Raw genomic sequence first — 12,344 nt, 5'->3', positions numbered from 1 at the left:
CTTTGTTTTGAAGAAATGGAATTCGGCTGTTCTCATTAGGAATGCTGGAGACAGACTGATCAACAATGTCATCATCAAATGGCACAGCGCAGTAAGAGGATCTAAGATGAAAGCAAAATATTATAGATGCTGGAAATCTGAAATAAAAACAGAAAGTGCTGGGAAAAACTCATCAGGTCTGGCAACATCTGTGGAGAGAGAAGCTGAGTTAACGTTTCGAGTCCGTATGTCTCTTCTTCAGATTCATGCCGACTTGAAGCATTAACTCTGCTTCTCTCTCCACAGGTGTTGTCAGACCTGTTGAGTTTTCCAGCATTTCCTGTTTTTACTACAACGTGAAGCCCTTCATCCCATCGTATCTGTGCCAGCTATTTTTAAAGAGCTAACCAATTCGTCTCAAATTCCTTCTCTCTTTACTTAAACCTGAGTTTTCCCTCTTTCAATCATTGTCCATTTCTTGCTTAAAGAAGGAGTTTCTGCAGAATCCATGCACAGTTTGCCTTAGTTAACAAAGTTTCTCTGACCAATGACATGAAGAGTTGGACTAGGATTCCTCAGACAGTTTTCGATACAAACATTATTTATTTATGCAATTGATTTCATATCGAGTTACAAAAGAACTTTATCCTGATCAAGCAGGTCATCGTTATTTCTGAGCTGCTGTCTACAATCTAATTCCATTTTCTCTACAAACTGGAGAGCTGGATTAAGGTTCAGTCTCTGGAGGAGTGGGTCCGACTCCCGCCGCTACCAAATTTTCAGTTGCTTCCCACTTTCGGACACATTTGGAATTCCCTTTGGGTGAGCAAGAGACAAATCCAGTTTAATACGGGGAGTGGGGCGGATTATGGTCCTTTATCTTGACAGGGTGAACGAGGAGAGACAATGTAAATAGAAATTGTTGTGGAGGAAAGGCGGGTGTGTGGAATTGGTTTAGTTGCTCTTCCAGCATAGACACGACGGGCCGAAAGACTTACTTTATAGCCGCCTCTGGTTTAATATGAACCTGTTTTACCCAATGAAGTGCTGTTAGTCGCGGACGAATGTTGAGGGCGATGGTTCTGACATCCATCGGGGTTTCCCCAATGTTGGTTTGCTGACTGCGGTTCTCGTTGTTCCTGATTTTAACCAGGTGCCAACAGGATTAGTTATCGATTAAATAGAATCAAACAAAAACTCCCGCGCTTTCTTATTTCCATTCATCTGCAAGGATTTGCGAAATCTGCAGACGGAAATGGAACAAAACTTAGCCGGTTTGGTGACATCCTTTCTTTCTGGGTGTTTGTCTCTCCTTAGGCCTCTGTCACTCTCGGTGTACATGTCAATGTGTGTTCCACTGTGTGTTTCAATGTGGTTCAGTTCCTCATTTTCACCATCCACACTTTATTCACCTTAGTTTTGTGGCTTCATATTAAATCGTAGAGAGAAAATAAAAACAGGTTTAAAAGGTTCAAGAGGAATTTTGTTTCTGCATTTTTGGGTGGAGACTATTCAGCTGCTCAGTGTCTGTTTGCTACAAAGAGGAGGATGATTGAAATTTTCACTGAGCAACATTTAAACAGACAGTTGTCCATGTGGTCGAGTGGTTAAGGCAATGGACACATCGAGAGAATGAATGTGTAAATGCAAAAAGTCCAAACTGATATCCCTCGGACAGTAGGAACTGTATTTCTTCTCGAAGCTGTTCCACGTGTGACATTTGCAGCTCTGATGTGAAACTTCAACTCTCACTCCACTGATTCGGGCGGAGCTGTTGTGCGTTTCGGTTTTCAATCAATAAGTAAATCAGGCTTGTTTTAACAGTTTGTACCAGATCAATAAACCTTCATTGCCTGGCCGGCAATCGAGTCCGGGCCACGGCGGTGAAAGGGCCGAATCCTCACCTCTAATTTAAGAGAGAAAGCTATCTATAACCATTGCAACGTGCTTTATCTACGCTGCATTTGCCATTTTTCAGGTACTTTCACCAGAGATAAGTTTCTCCTACAGAATTTTATCATAAATGACATCTTCGGGCAATGACAGCCGCTGTTTTTAAGGGGTGAGCTGCAGTGAAAGGATTGGCACCAATAAAGTGTCGTTCAACTGGTCTGGTTCCAAATCCTGTGCAGGAATTAAAGAAAAACTTTGAGTTTGCTCAGTGCCTTGACTTCAAAAGCGAGAATGTGAGAAAGTACATTCCCCATTGTGTGTAATAAAATGTCGGAATGACTGGGAAATGATGCTGGGCGACATCAAATTATAGACAGTTACAGCAAAGAAAGAGGCCATTCGGCCTGGCGCGCTGCTTTCAAAGAGCAGTTGCGATTGATTGGTCAGGAGTGATATTTGTGTCAGTGTAAACATGCGGCAGTAAAATTATTACCACATTACCACGGCAGACATTCATCAGTGAAAGCAACTGACACACATCAAATTCTGCCGTTTTCATGTCGCATCTTTTAATTCTTTGTTCTCCGTCTCAGACATTTCCAGGTCTATCAAATATCAACCATGCAGAAATTTGTCCTGTTCCACGTTCCACTAGGAGACTTACTGTGAGTAGGATGTAGCAAGCGGCTCCATAGCTCAGTGGTTAGAGCACTGGTCTTGTAAACCAGCGGTCGTGAGTTCAATTCTCACTGGGGCCTATAGTTTAAATTTATGAAATTTGGTGGCAAGGTAACCTTTGAGGAGAGCACTGCAGAAAGATATCGGAAAGTCATGTGAGTGGCCAACAAGATGGTTGATGGAATATAATGTAGGCAGGTGCGAATATGTTCACTTCGCTGTAAAAATTAGAACAGCAGAATGCGTTTAAAATGTGAGAAAGTTATAAGTGCTGATGTTTAAAGAGACTTGGGTGTTCCTTGCACAAGCAAAGTAGAAAGTTAGCATGCAGGGGCAGCAAGAAATTAGGAAGCCCAGTGGCATATTGGCCTTTATTACAAGGGGATTGGAGAGCAAGAATAAAGAAGTCTTTAAAGAAGGGTTTTGGTGAGACGGCATTGAGAATCCCGTGTGCTGTTTTCATGGTGCAGGAAAGGTTCACTAAATTGGTCTCTGGAATGAGATGGTTGTCCTATGATGAGAGGCTGAATAAATTGGGCTTCTATAAAAGAAGAATACTATATAACAGAAGAATGAAAGGCAATCTCATTGAACCTTACAAAATTCTGAGGGGGCTTGATAGGGTGGACACAGATTGTTTCCACTGGCCAGGGAGTCTAAAACACTGAGGCACAGTCTCAGGGTAAAGGGCCGATAATTTCGGGCTGCGATGAGGAGAAATTACTTCACCCAAAGGGTTGTGAATCTTTGAATTCTCTATCCAGAGGGTTGTGGATGCTCCATCATTGAATACATTTAATGCCGGGATGGACAGGTTTTTGCTCTCTTGGGGAACTAAGGGATATGGAGAATGGGCAGGATAATGGAGTTCAAACCCAAGATCAGACATGATTGAATTGAATGATGGAGCAGGTTCGATGGGCTGTGTGGTCTACTCCTGCTCCTATTTCTTGTGCTCATGTGTATGATAAAGACAGTAATTCATGTTATAATAAAAACAAAAAGTGCTGAAAGTTCTCAGCAGGTCTGACAGCAAATATGAAGGGAGAAACAGAGTGAAGGTTTCAAGTTTAATATGACTCTTTTCCAAACCATAAATTGGCTGCTGGTTACGACATTTTGCACAACATCGAGACAGGGAATAGAGCCCAGGCGGTGAAAGCACTGAATCTGAATAATTAGGGTGTTTTTATAGCATACTTTTTGAACGAAATTAGCTTCCAACTGAAGGTTTAATGGTTTAAGACCACCTAGGATCAAGTAAGCTCCCTCTTTTCCTGCTTCTACTTATATTAACGGCATAGTTCTGCTTTGTGTCCTTTGTCTACAAGGAAATCTTGTCCAAACTTTGCCAGCTCTGCTGTTATTCGGTAAGTTCCCACACAAATAGATTTATGATTATTCATTTCATATAAAGCGAGAAAATGGAGGAAAAATGTGCATAAGATCCATCCTATTGGAAAGATTGGGTTCAAAGAAACGAATAGAAATTGATTCTCTGATTGCATGTACTGAACTGGAACACACCATCACATCGAGTGAATCCACTGTCTGTTCAAATGTTGCTCAGTGAAAATTTCAATCTTCCTCCGCTGTGTCACATATGGACACTGAATCAATAAGCAGCCTCCACTTAAATAAACACTGAAAGCGTCAATCTCCTCTTGCAACTTTTAAACCTGTTGTTATTCTTTGTATCATTTACCATGAAGGTATATAATGCAAGTGAATAAAGTTTTGCGATAGTAAAAATGTGTCCACCCCTCGGGGAACTGAGCCACATTGACACGCACAGATGAACACACACAGACATATACACCGAGAGTGAAAGCGGGCTAGGTATTGTCTCTGAGGAGAGGCAAACTCTCAGAAAGCAAGGATGTCACCAATTTAACTCAGCTTTGTTCCATTTCTGACTGCAGATTCTGTGAATGCTTGTGGATGAACAGGAAAGAAGGAGCATAGAAGTGAAACAGGAAAAACAGACGGGAGCGTTTGGAAGGTTCTGACTCAATTTAGCCAATAGTTAATTCTGGAGGTTCCAAAAGGAAGGAACACTGAGCAGCGCAATCGGCAGGAAGCAACTGCAGGGGCAGATCCCAGTGGAGTTCCAATCCATCGCCTTAATCACTCAGCCATGACTGGAGACATGACACTGGTGTAAATGTTGTTCATGTAAAACCATGGAATGGGTACAGCAGAGACTGAGAGCATTTAGCCCCACCTATTAGCACTCACCCTGCAATTCCTACAGTCTCCCTTGTTCTTCCTACCAAGACGAAACACACCTCATGTCAAATGCCCCGATCCTATCCTAAGTGATTTGATGAAACGTCTGAAAGGACTAACCAACCAAAACTTTGACAGTGATGAGATTCAAATCCACGACTCGATAGAGGCTGCAGCCTAAATCCAGAGCCTTGGACCACCCAAACACGCTTCTGCTGGCAATATGATAGTAACTATTGCCTGGAGTGGTATTGGTGCTGAATAAGAGCATAATAAGTAGCAGCAGGAACAGACCATTTTGTCGCTCGAGCCCCTCACAGTTCCATAAAATCAGAGCCAAGGTAACACCACATCTTGAGGCCATTCAGCCCGGGTCAGAGGAACAGCGGCCATTCAGTTTTATGATGCTGCTCCGCCATTCAATAAGATCATGGCTGACACAACAGAAACCCCGCGCAGCGAGTTAGCCAGAGGGACTTGTATAGAATTTCAAATTGTGTCATCATGCGGTAGTTCTGGATTATGCTTTGCAGAAATAGGATTGGGTTGGGATATTTAGGAATTCCAGAGAGAAATTGATCGAGCAATGTAATCGTAAAAGTTCACAGCTCATTAGGACCCATCGTGCCCTCGCCAGCTTTTTTCAAAGAGCTGCCCAGTTAGTATCAATATCTTTCTCTTTCTTCATAACCCAGCAGCTTCTCCATTTCAAATATTTGTCCAATTCCCTTTTGAAAACCCTGAGTTAAGATAAACAATATTGAAAGAGGCGCAGGAGCCTCTGCAGTGTCCATGCTCAGTGTGTGAAAATTAACAAAGTTTCCCTGGCCCATTGTCGACATTTCATTTTATTCAAAATATATTGCAGTTCATACAATATCATTAAATTTTATTGAGATCACATTGACCAATCTGCCACCAAGGAATCATGTCTGACCCCAGTGATCCGTAAAAAATGTAACCTGATCAAATGCAGCCATTGGTGTGCACTCCAGTGGCGCAATCGGTTAGTGCGCGGTACTTATAGAGCAGTGCGATCAGCGGGCTATGCTGAGGCTGAGAGTTCAATCCTCACCTGGAGCAGAGGTTTTACTGGAGCTGCTACATGTGGAACCACATTTGGATCATAGATTCTGGAATTAATAGCACGGTTTTCAATACAATAGGCCTGCAATGGCAGAGCATAAGCGCACCCCTGCCCCCCGTACTGAATTCTGTGTACAAGAAACCTGCAAAACCAACAGCGACTCATTCACCATCTCTCCCATGCTTGTAACTTGTTCTTTTTGACTGAAAACTTCTAGAAAACCATGTTTAAAGGGCAAGGTGTTGCACTTCCGCCATTGATCACACTAGATAACACCCGGCTGGAAGTGGTTAGTTAATACTGCTCCCCAAGTTCCACGGTGACAGACAGTCTGCTCCTTGATGCAGTTCCTGATACACGCACGGGGGAAACAGATATCACCTGGCTCATGAACCGTGCATAGATTAGCATCAAGCTGACCCTTGGGGCCAAGCTGATGGTGTATTAGGGCTGTGTCCTCAGTACCTTGTCTGGCTGTGAAACAAGGAGGACTTACACCTATCAAGGAAAGAAACTCCGCAATTTCCATCTGCACTGTGTGCGGTGGTTATTGGGTACCTCCTGGCGGGACAAAATCAGGAAGTGGCAGTCCTCACAAAGACAGACTCCCAAGTCTGTTAGGCTCATCAAACCGTTGGATGGCTCGGACCCGTTTACATGATGGAAGGTGGTCACAGAGCTAAGGGCCGGGCAGCCAGTGAGACACCCAAAGCTCTGCTTGTATGACACTCACAAGCGTGACATGGAGGCCCTAATTCACGATTATCATACATGAATTTCACTAGATGACGACAGAGGAAGATGGCGAGACTTCCTGTGGACTGTTGTGCATCACCATGATGTCCATTGGCTACAGCGGCTTGGCAACAGATGCCAAGACTGGAAACAACAACCCATAACATCACTTGTAGCTTCACGTGAGACACTTGTGACAGAAACTGCCCCTCAAGGATTGAGCTCAGCCATCAGAAACTGTGCAGCACCTGGAGACAACCCATCTGAATAGATTCGTTTGCTGCATGTCCATCATCTTTCATGAATGGAAGGATGGCGAAGATCATTGTGAAATTCACTTGCAAACAATATGACGTGTCTCACACACAAACACATACACACACGCGCACGCACACACACACAGGCAGACCCAGATGTACATGCGTAAACATAAACAGGCACACACCAATACATACATACAGATAAACACGCACACAGGCACACACACATATACAAAGAAACAGACGTACACAGGTGCACACAGACATACATGCATGCATGCACAAAGACACACACACACAGAAACACACACACATACGCATAAACACACACACAGATGCACACTCATACACAGACAGAGAACACAAAGACACACACACACACACACACACACACAGGAGCACAAACACACGGACACATACAAAAACACACAGACACACAAACACATACAAAAACACGCAAAACACAGACATGCACACACAGACACACACACCGACACACAGACACACACACACATATACACACAAAGATACACAGAGACACACACCACACATACTGACACATGCCGACACACACACACCACCAACACACACACACAGGCACTCACTCACATTTGCAAACGTGCACACACACAGACGCAGACAATGCCCACATGTCCGTCCTTGGTCTGCTGCATTGTTCCAGTGAAGCTCAATGCAAACTGGGGAAACAGCACCTCATCTTCTGACTTTACAGCCTTCCGGACTTAATATGGAGTTCTACAATTTCAGATCATGAACTCTCTCCTCCATCCCCACCCCCTTTCCGATCCCCCTTTTTCCAATAATTTATAATTTTAAAAAAAATATATTTTTCTTTTCCCACCTATTTTTAAATTTATTTCGATCTATTGTTTTATCTCCACCTTTTAGCCCATTTCGATCCCTTCCCCCCACCCCACCCCCACTAGGGCCATCTGTCACTTGCTCGTCCTGCTTGCTCCCCTTAATGTCACCATGAGCACATTTCTTGGATAATATCACCACCATCAACACCCCTTTGTCCTTTTGTCTATGACATCTTTTCTTTGCCTCCGCCTATCACTGGCCCCCTATCCAGCCCAACCTGCCCCACCCCCCCTTAAACCAGCTTATATTTCACTGCATTTCTCCATTTCCTTAGTTCTGAAGAAGAGTCATACGGACTCGAAACGTCAACTGTGTTCCTCTCCACAGATGCTCTCAGACCTGCTGGGTTTTTCCAAGTATTTTTGTTTTTGTTTCAGATTTCCAGCATCCGCAGTATTTTGCTTTTATCTGAGAGAGAGAAAACAATACGTTTCCGTGAGTTAGACGCTGTCTCAGATAGAGATATGTCAGACATTACGTGAGTGTGGTGACAAACGTGCCCGTCTTAGCAAAGAAATGGTTGATATGACATGAATTTCTAAACAAGACCACACAACAGAATATACTATCAATGAATATTTACGTTATTAGACGATCTGTAGTTACAGTTTGAATAAGAGAAAATAAAATAAAATGAAACATTCTGGTGAAGATAAATCTTTTATCTTTGTGGAATGATGCAGCATGATTTCTTTTCACACACACACACAGAACAGGCGATGTCTCATATGTAATTCTGTTGGCTGTAATGAAAATGAATATCTGAAGCTGCGCGAACAAAGAATCAATGGGAAACCTGTAGTTTTAGGCCAAAGTCAGAGGCCCATTTCGAACTCAACGTCCACCTTATAGAGACATAGAATAGTGCAGTAACAACCGAGACAGAGCCTGGTGTGGTAATTACTGTGACAGGGCCTAGTGCAATTTAAGCGGAGACATTACTAGTGCAGTAATAATAGAGAGGCCATCTAATGTTACTTAAGCAAAGATGTGACCTAGTGCATGAATAACAGGGACGGGGACGAGTGCTATATTAACACAGACAGGGTCAACTGCTGTAATAGTGGAGATGGGGCGAGTGCAATGTTTACTGGTACAGGGCCTGGATCAACATCAAGTGAAATCGGGCAGTTATTACAGGCACAGGGCTGAGGGTAATTGCTTGCGAGACAGAATCTAAGTCGTAATAACGGAGACTTCCGCCAGTGTAAGAGAGACAGATCTAATCTCGTGGAGTAAAAACAGGGAAAGGGAGAATGGAATAGAAGCAGAGACAGAGGCACAAAGACAAAGTCTCTGCAAAGACAGGATCCATTTTAATTAAAAACACAGATCAGCTCGAGTGTGATACAGGCTGATACAGAGTCTAGTGTAAATTGTTCTGAAATACAGTCTAGAGGAATATAAGTGCAGACATGATTGAGTGTGTTATAAGCAGGGCCGCGACCTAGTGAAACATAAGTGAGGCAGTGCTGAGTGCAGTAATAATTGAGACAGGATCTTGTGTAATACAAACCTGCCTCGTGTAATAATAACACAGACCGGATCCAGTTTAAGAAAACTGATACAGGGTCTAGTGGAGCTTCACATAATTCAGGGCTCTTTTTAATATCAACTGACGCAGTGCCTGGTGAATTAAATACCGCCAAAGGTACGAGATCAATAAAAACAAAGACATGAACAAGTCCAGCAATAACAAAGTCATGATAAAAGACAATAACAACAGAAACAGGGAATTGTGTGATATGAATGGAGACATGTATTGGTGCAGCATTACCTGAGATCGGGCCCAGTTTGATAGACACGTGGCAGGTTCAACTGGAGTAATGGCTGAGACTGAGTCTTGTGAAATGCAAATAAAAACATGTTCTAGTTTTCTATAACCAGAGACAAGCTCTAGCACAGTGCCAACTGGGGCATGGCTTATTGTAACTTCAGCCTAGACCTGCTTCAGTGCAGTCATGACTGAGATAGTGCCAACTGTATTGTGGCTCTAGTCCAGTACATAAACAACTGAGATTGAGCCAATTACAGAAACAACCGAGAGATGACCTTCTCTAATATGATCAGAGACATGTCCTAGTGTAATAGAAACAGAAACGGCGTCTAATGTAATATGAACAGAGACAGTGCCAAATGCAGTAATAATTGAGACAGCGTCTGCTTCATGTGATGTGAGCAATCACGGTTTCACTGCCACCCACTGGTCAATCTTTGCTATTGCAGGTGTTGTGAAAATGTCGATTCCATTTACTGTTTCTGAGATCAATGGTTAAAATCAGAAACAATGGAAAACGTAGTCGGCAGGATTTGAACCTGCGCTGGGTAACCCCAATGAATTTCAAATCCATCGCCTTAACCACTCGGCCACGACTACAGACCTAGACAGTAAGCCTGTATTATTGATATGAAGTCATAGAATGGTTACAGCCAACAAAGAGGGCCTTCTGCCCGCCCTGTCTCTGTCACAGCCGAGCCGGGCATGCACGCGCATTACTTCCTATGTGAAAATTCAGGGAGATCAATGTTGTTTCCTCCTGGAGCCTCAGCTTGTTCTGAATTTCAAACTGTGGAAGGTAATCGACCTACAAAATCCACAAGGTTGTAATGCATTCCTCTCAATCATCATTCACATCTTCCACTTCTTTGCTGCACCTCCTTCCACATACATCGTTCATCCTGATATTTTTCTCTTTGACATATGAAGTTGCACAACCAATGTTAATCAAGTTTGTGTTGGTGAATATGTGTTCATCCCCTCGGGGAACTGAACCGCATTGACACACACAGAGGAACACACACCGACACATACAACGAGAGTGACAGAGGCCGAAGGAGAGACAAACACCCAAAAGCAAGGATGTCACCAACTTGGCCAATTATTGTTCCAATTCAGACCCCAAATGTAGTGAATATTTGCAGATGAACTGAAGTCAGAAACACGGGGGTGTTTGGGTGGTTTTCTTTTTCATTTGACTGATAATTTATTCTGCAGGCAGTTTGTGTCAATTAGGAATGAGAAGAAGGGGAGTTGGCAGGTTTCGAACCATGTGGAAAAACGCCTCAACCACTCGGCCAGGACAACTGGGTAAAGGCTGCATGTTGTTTGTTTAAAATAATAGAATGAATACAGGGAGTTCCAGTGAAAGAAGGTCTTCCAGTCCGTGCCCCACCTTTTCCCAGTCACACTGGGATTTACACTGTCTCTCCTCATTCTTCCAACTGAAATACAACACTGCACTGCACAGCTCAGCTGCCCCTTCCGCACAGCTCAGCTGCCCTTTCACCGCACAGAGAATCTTTTGGAAGCGTCTCAAATAACAAACCACCAGAAAGTTTGTCAGCGGTGGGCGTAAAGCCCAAATCACCAGAGAGATCGAAACCAGAACCAGCGGCTGATCCCGCTCGGCCTCACTACCACATTCAGATTAGACACAAACATTGTCTTCACCAATATTGACACTGAATTAGAATATAAAAAATTATGATTAGGGATTGGCCATTCGGCCCCTCGAGCATTCTAAGCTACTTAATAAGATCATGTGAAAACTTCAATCATCCTCCACTTTGTAACATCCAGAATTTTAGTTGCTGAACAGTCTCCACTCAAAATAAAGAGAGAAATGTCCTGTTAACAGCTTTTACTTTTGCTGATATGAAGTCAGAGAACTAACATGGATAATGTTTGGGTGGTGAAAATGGGAAACTGAACCACATTGACACACACAGAAAATCACAAATACACACGTTGTTAAGATTTGAAATTGTGCTTATTTTCACACTGTCTTTCAATGTTCAGAAAGTGGAGCTGTGATCAGCTTCTCACTCAGAAGATGTACAGCAAGAATGTACATAACAGGCTGATGCTCACGGTGCCTGTTTGGACTCGGTGAGCTGCATCTAACGATTGAGACCATTTAAATGTCGTTCAACGAGTCCGGTTCCAAATTCTGTGCTCGAAATGATAAGGAAACTCACTGAATTTGCTTATTGTCTTGAATTCAAAGCATCACATGGAAGATAAGAAAGTTCATCTTAGCCGTGGTGTTAGGAAACATAAAATGACAGAAAGTTACAGCAAAGAAAGAGGCCATTCGGCCCTGTGTGCTGCTTCCAAAGAGCAGTGTGATTGGTTGATCTGAATCATATTCGTCATTTAGGAAGAATGGGCAAAAAGGAAAATGAGGTGGGGTCGCACTGTTAATAAGGAACGAGTTCCTCTGACATGTCCTCCTTCTTCCTAAACCGAGGTTTTCCACCCACGATGGTTGACAGGACCCTCAACCGTGTCCAGCCCATCTCCCGTGCATCTGCCCTCACACCTTCTTCCCCCTCCCAGAAACATGATAGGGTCCCCCTTGTTCTCACTTATCACCCCACCAGCCTCCGCATTCAAAGGATCATCCTCCGCCATTTCTGCCAACTCCAGCATGATGCCACCACCAAAAATATCTTCCCTTCACCCCCCCTGGCGGCATTCCGTAGGGATCGTTCCCTCTGTGACACCCTGGTCCACTCCTCCATCACCCCCTACACGTCAACCCCCTCCCACGGCAGCTTCCCATGCAACTGCAGAAGATGCAACACCTGCCCCTTTG

General features: G+C 43.6%; 2 non-coding genes across 2 annotated transcripts; one reads left to right on the top strand and one right to left on the bottom strand.

Moving 5' to 3' along the window:
• The first annotated feature begins 2,557 nt into the window (after positions 1–2,557).
• Positions 2,558–2,630, top strand: trnat-ugu (transfer RNA threonine (anticodon UGU)). Its single transcript has one exon. It is a non-coding gene; the product is annotated as a tRNA-Thr (tRNA).
• A 7,411-nt stretch (positions 2,631–10,041) lies between these two features.
• trnas-uga (transfer RNA serine (anticodon UGA)) lies at positions 10,042–10,123 on the bottom strand. Its single transcript has one exon. It is a non-coding gene; the product is annotated as a tRNA-Ser (tRNA).
• Between the last annotated feature and the right edge of the window lie 2,221 nt (positions 10,124–12,344).

The sequence above is a fragment of the Cetorhinus maximus genome, chromosome 23 (genome assembly GCF_964194155.1).
Source record: "Cetorhinus maximus chromosome 23, sCetMax3.hap1.1, whole genome shotgun sequence".
Taxonomy (NCBI): Eukaryota; Metazoa; Chordata; class Chondrichthyes; order Lamniformes; family Cetorhinidae; genus Cetorhinus; species Cetorhinus maximus.
This window is presented reverse-complemented; position numbering and strand designations above follow the sequence as displayed.